We start from the raw sequence: 9,421 nt of genomic DNA, 5'->3' as shown, positions 1-9,421 counted from the left end.
ATATCACTCCTTGGGAATCACAGAATCTCCCAGAAAGACAGGTACCTACGTGAACAGAAACAACGTGACCCTCATGGAGAGATCCATATGATAGGCTGAGTATTTGTATAAGACCATCTTTTTATCTTGTCCAATGGGAGGAATCACTTACTATAAAGACTTGAATGAACTACTGTTAAATTATAGGAGCATTGTCAGATCTTCATTAAGTGTTGTATTTTCAGTACTAATTTCCCAGCGGAGCCCATTCTGTCTTATAGACCATACCTCAGGCAGATATTCAGTTCAAATTCTTTTTTTTTTAAGTTCAGGATTTAATTCCAGGCATCTAAAAGAAGCACTTGTTTCCTTGCACACAGTATCTTGTAGACACAAGTCTAAGCAAATGTCAGTTATTCAAATGACATAAGATTGACGAGAAATGAAAAGAACCGTTAAGGATAATTTTTTTAAGTCAGCTTCAAATGACACATAAAGAAATGAGCTATTTCCAGAGAAGCACTCAGCTCTTTGGGTTATTAATTATTGTTCTCCAAGTCTGAGTAATAAAAACATTTTCAGTTACTTTTACTGACTCAGACTTTCTATCCTGGGGTTGATCTACATCACTGTACACATACGTCCTGAATACGACTCACACTGTCCAGTCACTTGAGGTTGCCAGGGGGGGTCAGTGTCTTCATGTTCTTTGCCAAGCACCTAGAAAGAGCAATCATTTGTCCTAATTGCGTCATCTTCTCTACCATGTCATTGCTTCGTCATAGTATCTTGGGTTCCTTTGATCTTTGTAGTCTGAATTATAAGAAGAACTCACATTTAAATCTGTATTAAGTGCCTATCAGAACTTCAGTTCCTCTTGTCCTTAAAGCACACAATACTAGGAGGAATGAGAAGAAATCAAGTTACATCCAGGTCATAATAATATGCTTAAAAAGAGAGAGAGGTTAAACATAAAAATAAAAGAGAAAAAAATGAAAGAAAAATAAAAGAGAAGTCAGATGGTTCATGGTAATGTCGTGATATATTTCCATTGGGAAGAACATGAGGAAAGAGGATACACACTCAAAGGAGACAAAGGAAATAGACAAAGGCCCCATAGAAACAAGAACAATAAAGATGTAGCAGAGAAAAGAAGAGGGTGTTATTAAAACTCCAGTGAGACACCAACTCACACCAGCACTAATAGCACAATTAAAACAAAGAGAAAATAACAAATGCTGCAGAGGATGTACCGCGGCTGGAACCTGCATGCACCATGGGTGGGATTGCAGAATTGTGCAGCCACTGTGAAAAACAGCATGGCGCTTCCTTAAAGAACTGTGGCTGGAAACACCATATGACCCAACCGTCTCTCTACTTGGTATATGCCCTGAGGAAAGAAAGAACAGGCCAGCTGCTCTGTAGCACATACTTCTAGGGAGGGGGGTTAGTCTGGTCTTGCCCACATGGAAGCAAACCAAGAAGGAAAAAGAGAGAGTCAGGTTCTAGACCCCAGATCACCACTCCAGGTGTGGAGGACAACGTCCCTGCATGGAGCTCCTAAGGCACAGAGAGGGCTGTAGGGCCGACAACAGTTTGAGACATGATGTCCCCTTGCTGGAGCATACTGCGACAGGACAATATTGGAGACACACAACAGGGAATGAGTCCAGTCTGAACCCCCCACAGCTGGACAAACCAAGAAGGGAGCAGGAGACAGATCAGCAACGGAAGCCAAACCAAGCCACAAAGACCGTGAGGAGCCCTCAAAGTAGATTTCAGGCTAGGAGGGGCAGTCCTGAAACCCGCCCCCCCCCCCCCCCAGGACCGGTGGGGAGACAGTCACAAAGGTCAGCAGACAGACCTGGAACTATGTATACGTGTGGGGTTTTTTTGCTAGTTATTTATTTTATTTATTTTTCCCTTTTTATTCAATTTTTTTGGTCTTCATTATTGTTGTTTTGCCTACCTATATAAGATAGGCACAGGAAGTAGACCCGAGGAGAAAGCAAATTACTGATGGTTCCAGAGGGACTTGTGGTGAGGAGGAGGCAGGGGAAGGGAGTGGTGAGGAAACACCATAGATAGAGGAACAACTAGGGAATTAAAATCAACAGCAAGGAAGAACGTAGAGGACCTGGGGGTGTTGGAGCAACAGCAATCTAGCTAAGAGGAATTAGGAAGAGGCAGAAAAAGGGTAAGTGTGATAGTGGGGCGGGAGGAAGGTAAAAGGAAACAGAGGAAAGATCTAGAAAAGAGATCTATGATAGAAGTATAAACATAGGTGTGTACATATGTAAATATATTAATTTATAAAAGTAGAGATATTGGTCAATGTACAATACATTGAGGGAGTGGAGAGTTTGGGGGCCTCTGCTCAAGCCCTCCTTTAATGCAAGAACACTTTGTCCTAACAACCTAACGTTCTGTGATGTTCACCCTCCCAACACAACCGCAGAAGACAAAAATGGGTGCATAAGCAAATATGAAGAAAGCTGATGGTGTCTGGCTATCAAAAGATATAGTGTCTTGGGTCTTAAAGGCTTGAAATTAAACAAGCAGCCACCTAGTAGAGAAGCAACAAGCCCACAGGGAAGAAGCACAGCAGCCTGTGTGATCATGAGGTGTTGATGGAATCAGGTAACAGGCACCAGAAGACCCAAAACAACAACAACAACAAAGCATATTGCTGCAAATGAGGGGGTTGGAGCAGAGACCCCAAACCCATCTGTAGACAATAGGGCATCCCCTCACAGAAGGGTCACAATGAAAGGATGAGTCAACCAGGGCACAGTATAGCACCAAGGATTCACACAATATTCCTCTGGTTCTTTGAGGGTTCCTCACCCCCACGATCATGAACCTAGCCTTTCAGTTCTGGCTAGACTGGAGCGTGTGCACAGGTACAGATAAGAGCTCAGGACACACAGAATCCAGGTCAGATAAACCCCTCAGGAACAGAAATAGGAGTATTGATACAAGGTGGGGAAGGGGAAGGTTGTGAGAGGAGTGGAGGAAGGGGATACAAATCACAATGATGGACACACAACCACACACACACACACACCCCAGGGGGAGGAACAACAGAAATGGTGGGTGAAGGGAAGCAGCCTTCAGTGTAAGATATGAAAATAATAAAAATTTATAACTTATCAAGGGGTCACAAGGGTAGAGGGAGGGTAAAAAGAGGAGCTGATACCAAAGGCTCAATAGAAAGTAAATGTTTAGAAAATAATGATGGCAACATATGTACAAACATGCTTGATACAATTGATGTATGGATTGTTATAAGAGCTGTAAGAGCCCTCAAAAAATGAGGACCTGATGCTGGGGGCTTAAGTGGAGAGCAAATGTTTTGAGAATGATGAGGGCAATGAATGTACAAATGTGCTTTACACAGTGATGTATGTATGGATTGTGATAAGAGTTGTATGAGCCCCTAATAAAACGATTTAAAAAAGAGCCCTCAATAAAATGAGCTTTTTTTAAAAAAAGAACAAAACACAAACAGATATGTGTATACCAGTGTCTATTGCAGCGCTATGCACAATAGCAAATAGATGGCAACAACCACCTTGGTCATGACCTTGTGGCCCTGGGACCCCAATTTCCATTAAGGATACAGCCAGGAAAGTCCTTCCGAGGAGACTGCTCTTTCTGGGCTGGATAGAGGACTCCTTAGAGTTCACTTCCAAACACTTGGCCTGAGGTCAAAGCATTTTACACTGCCTGTTGAGGATCGGAATGGACTCGATGAAGCTAAATTTATTTTAAGATTCAAATGGAGTTGGGGCTTCCACTGTAAATTGCAACCTTCCAAAACTCAGTGTTTACCATTTAAGCTCTATTACCCTAACATTGTTCTCTTTTGCAAGAAAGAAAACCAAATATTAAGAAAACCAAACAATAGTTGCAATTGGAGCTAGTATTTTTTGTCTGACTATATACCGATCACTATGGCAAGCCCTTTATGTGGATTTTTGTCTTGACCTGTCAAAGTCTTATGGAGAAGCTTGTTGTTGCAGATAAGGCAACCGAGGTTTACAGCAATTAACTTGTCCATAGGATGTGATTAAGCTGGTAGTGACTGGAAGTTTGAATAGCGACCCTAAAGTCATGATCTAGACATTATTGTCAGTAGGGTTGTTGTTTGGTGCCATCAGGTGGGATGTGACTGATAGCAGCTATGTGCAACAGAATGAAACACCGATTAATCCTGCACCATCCTCACCATTGGTATTGTGCTTGTTATGTTTGAGCCCATCGTTGCAGCCGCTGTGTCCACCTGTCTCAGGGAGGGCCTTTCTCTTTTCCAGTGGCCTTCTGCTTGACCAAGCTTGGTTCTTCTCCTCACACTGGTGTCTCTTGATAACATGTCCAAAGTGTGTGAAACAAAGGCTTGCCATCCTCCCTTCTAAGGAGCATTCTGGTTGTACTCCTTCCGAGATAGATTTGTTTATTCTTCTTCCAACATTCTTCGTCTTAGTGTATGAACGTAGGTGTGTCATGACGGACTGGGTGATGGTCTTTAAACCTCACATGTGTCCATTCATTCAGTTAGTGTGTACTGAGGACTTAGAGTGTGCCAGCACGGTGCTCGGCCTTGAGGACCCAGGGATGAATTATACCAGGGCTGTCCTCGCCCTCCTGGGGCTTTTAGGAGAGGCAACAGAAATAAATGACTAACCACAGTCAAGTGTGGTAAGGGGGCATGACAGTAGTTAACAGTAGAAACACAATTTTGGGGGGAGTTTGGGAAACCCTCCTGAAGAAGTAAGGCATTTAATCTGAGTTTTGAAGATTTAGCAGAAATTAGACAGGTGAAGCCGAGAAGAAGAGACCTTCCTATAAATTAAATATCACAGTGAAGTGAAGATCCAGGTGCCTCACCCAGATACCCCTGCCAGGAAGAGCTTGCTGTCCTCCTCGGATCTGGCAATATTGAAGTCACTGAATTCTTTGGATCTCCTTGGATTATTGCCTCAGCTTCAGGGAGAGGTGCTACTCCAGGTCACACCCTTCCCCCACAAGCAGGCTACTCTAGAGGACGGGGCAATTTCAGCCCCAGAGAACCCAAAGGAATTGGCTAAGGTTGTCAGGCTTACCTCACAGCTTGATTTCTTCCTCTGTCCAATCCTGCTTCCGCCCCTCCCTTCCCTGGGCGTTGATCTCAAGGACACTCCCTAATAAACATCCTGAACACTGACATGTGCCTCCGAGTGTGCTTCCTGCAGGACACCAGCTGTACCACCGCGTGAAAGTCCAGAGCAGCTTTCAGTGGGGCTGTCCATTGAGTGGGAAACCGAGATGAGATAAGGCTGAAAAGGTAGACAAGGGTCAAATCAGGGAGCACCTTGTAAATCATGTTAGGAACTGCTCTTAAAGGCAGTGTGACTAACGGGAAATCATAGGGTTTTAAGCAAATACTGACAGTCAGATTTGCAGTTTTGAAATATTACTTTGGCTGTGGTACAGATGCAATGGATTACATGAGTGCTTTGAACACCAATCTGATCATCTTTCCCAAAAGACGTTTCTCTTTTTTCTTAAATATGAATGATAAAGCAATCGTATCCAACTGCCTGTTGTGTTCCCTGTATCATTGTTTTTCATTTGCCTTCCCTCTAACAAGGAAAGTGACTAAATCTGCTCCCTGGTTTGCAAAGCCACGATCTCATGAGATATTATGTAGCATTAGACTCTTGAGAGACCTAGGGAAAGAGCCTGGAGTCAGGGCTTGCAGAGTGACTTACTCTGCAGTCCTGAAAGTGAAGTGAGCAAGGTGGCCGGTGGTAGCTTGCAGGGATAGAAGCAGTGTCCAGATTCAGCATCAAAAGAAGGACCTCTCCTCCTTGTCAGTCATATGCCTCTGGCTCTTCTTTTATACGTTTGCTTTTCTTATACATCCCCAGATAAATGTTTGCTACATTGTTGAGCAAAAAGGCCAAGAGAGAAGGAGAGTTGTATGGAGGGCTTTCATTCCATCTTGCTAAAGCACCTGCTCAATGCCAGAAGGGTAGCAAGAGCTACCCAAGAAGACTGCCACTATAAGCCCTTCCTCACTCCATCCACCCCTCAGCCTTGAACTTGGGCCTTCCAAATTCTTGTTCTCCCTTAAACTACATTTCAAAGGAACACAAATTTGAGTCCCCTGGGGAGGCACAAAGTGCTATTTTGACCACAAAATTCACTGGGTAGTGGTTAGAGAGCTGGATATACCATTTCAGAAATGTATAGACCTGGATGGAAGATATGTTGAGAAACAATAGCTTCACATTTTTGATATTTCTGTTTAATAGTAAAGCTTCCTAGGATTTTGTAGAAACACTTTGTGACTTACTCTCATATTTACATAAACTGTAAACATCCATGGTAAAAGTGATGCTCTATTTAATATAGATGCTCAACTGAATATATTTATTATCCTTCTGGTAGAAATTTTGATCTAGTAACCAAAGCCATTTTTTCTTGAAAATTACAAACCAAAACAAATGACCTGTGGAGTGTCCCAACAAAACTCTATTTAAGTCTAAGGAAGGCATTTGACAACACAGCCAGCATGTGTAGAAAAGGGAAAACTGAGGCATGGCTGCTCTGAGGTGCTAAACAAGAGGTTGAGGGTGCGCTGCTGACTTTCACTATTATCCTCCGTGAAACTGGAGCCTGCTCTGGTGCCCACATTCTCACATATGTGTGTATGCATGTGCACAGTCATTTATACCCGCACATACATGAAAAATTAGACTACCCCCTGCAAAAAAATTGATTATAGTTCAGATTAATTCAACAATTGCTTCTTTTAAAATTTTCTTCACCCCTAAGAAGGCATAAAATTGAAAACAATAATAGTTTGCAAAACATGTGTAGATTCAAACTCAGCATCATTTAATGGTGTGTGTAGAAATCCAAAGCCTAGGAGAGGTCGCAAATCATGACTTAAAATAAAAAGTTTTACTGGCATATACATCACATATCATGTATTTTAATCATTCATTCATATTAAGAAGAGTTCTAGAATCATCATTACAATTAATTTTAGAACATTTCTGGGGAGAGGGGAGGTGATAAAAAATTTTTTTAGAACATTTCCTTTCATGTACTCATTGTTATTGGCTCCCCATTTCTCCCACACCTTCCATACCATGCCCCTAGGTAATTATTAATCCAGTGACTGTTTCTATATAGATTTACCAATTATGAGTTTCATATACAGAAAATCATACAAAACACAAACAAGTAGCAAACAAAAGAGCCCAACAACAATGGCTAGATAAAACTCAGAAAAATCTCATTAGAAAAGAAAGCATAAAATATTAAAAACTGACATAATTTTAAAATGGGTCAAAAGGGAGATTTAATGATAAGACATTACATTTTAACTTAACTACATCTGCTCAATGCTCTATGTCCAATAGGAAGGCTATTCCAATCCCTCAACTATGGTCAGAGGGGATTCACTGAAGGCTTAATCCATGTGTGGATCCTACAAATGGATTTTGAGCTTCCACAGTCATTCATAGCCTTCTGCAAACTGGTTGTTCAGAATTTCAGCTCTGATATCATGCACTCTTTCAGATTTGGAATTTATCACTTACAGTCCTTAGATCACACAGGCCAGTGTGTTTCTTCCATGTGGACTTAGATGATGCCACAATTAGCTCTCTGCTTGCTTTAAGACAAGCAGTAAGACCCTAGACTATTTTTTTCTGAAAGCAGGGCACCATCTGGTAAAGATATTGCTGTGGTGTGTGATATTTCTGTTTCCAGTTTTAAGGGTTCTACATCACCTTCCACAATGAGTGTCTGTATTTTCCAGCCCATCAGCATTTCTTTCCACACCCTCTCCAGCATTTGTTGTTGTTGTTGTTTGGAAAGTTGGCTGCTGTTGTGAGTGCTAAGTGATATCTGATTTGCATCTCCTAAATGCCTTGTGATGATGAGCAGCTCGTCATGAGTTTGTTACCTATTTGCGTTTCACCCTGGTGAATTGTCTATTAATTTCCTTTGCCCACCTCTTAACTGGATTTTTTAAGATTGAGTTGTTGCCAAATTCTGTGTATTTTAGTAAATAGCCTTTGCTTGTTGTGTCATTGCTAAAGATTAATTGTGGGCTCTGATTCTACTCTTTTGATGTGTGTGTTTTGTCATTAATAGGTCCCAGTCATCTGTTTTGTCTACTTCTGTGTGTACTTGTAAAAAGTTATATTTGGTAGTCTGTTTATGCCCTGCAATGGGGCCCTTACATTTGACCTGATTTTCTCATTGAGGATCCTTCTAGCTCTGGAATTTACATTTCAGTCTCTAGTTGTATTAGTCTATCTTTATATACAAGAGCAGTTGAATATTGAGAAAAACATCCCAGCCCACTCCAGATCAAGTCCTTAAGTCCAATATTAGCCCATATGTCTAATACCAATCTATAAAGTCCTCTTCAGACTCATGGAATACATACAAAGACTCCAAATGCAGGAAGATCACAGACCAGCCTCCAGCCTCCAAGGAGGAAATACAGCAATTCCCAGAATCCTCAGGGGAAGGCCATGTCCACACAGAGGCCTCATTGGTTATGATCTGATTGACAGACTAGACTCCACCTCTACACCCTCAATCCTCAAATTGACAAATGATTATATACCTACCACACTAGTCTATCTTGGGCTCATTTGGGGGCATGTTTCCTTCTTCTGCAGCTGTTGATGCAATGTTTCCCAACTCAAATCACATCTTTTAACCTTTGAAAAAAGATTGTGTCAGGTATACCCCATGATGTAGACACAGGAGGCACTCTGTATATTTTTCAAGTGGCTGAAGCCAAGCATTCTGTTCTGTGATTGCATTTTCTTTGATATGATGTGGTTACAAGGTGGCATACCTGAGCAATCAACGTGGTCACTTCATTCATCATACCACAGAGAGATACATAATAAAACTGTTGCTGTCCAGCCAATTCTGGCTCATGGCAATACTATATGTTACAGAGTACCACTGTTCCACAGGATTTCTTCGCTGTGAGATAAGTCTTTCTTTCTTAGCACCATAAAATGGGCTTGAACATCTACACTTGAGGTTAGTGGTCAGTGCAAACCATTAAATCTACTGCCATGGAGTTGATTCTGACTCGTAATGACCCTGTGGGTCAGAGAAGAACTACCACTTTGAGATTTCAAGGCTGTAAATCTTTTATTTATTTTTATTTTTAAGTCTCATGTTTCTCCCGCTGATTGGCTGATGCATTCAAACTATTGACCTTCCAGTTTGCAGCATAATCCATCAGGGCTGCTTCAGAAACCAATAGCATACTCTTAATTTGGTTGAAGTTTTGCAAAAATTTACTAGGATACTTTTCCTTTTAAAGTTGTGTGCCCCACCTTCCCGGCACGATTGCTGAAGAAAAATGTGAACATAAGCAAATGTGGTGAAGAAAGCTGATGGTGCCCGGCTA

This window comes from Echinops telfairi, unplaced genomic scaffold (assembly GCF_000313985.2).
Source record: "Echinops telfairi isolate 266 unplaced genomic scaffold, ASM31398v2 ScPeMD7_443;HRSCAF=831, whole genome shotgun sequence".
In the NCBI taxonomy this organism is placed as follows: domain Eukaryota; kingdom Metazoa; phylum Chordata; class Mammalia; order Afrosoricida; family Tenrecidae; genus Echinops; species Echinops telfairi.
Note: the sequence above shows the minus strand (reverse complement) of the source record.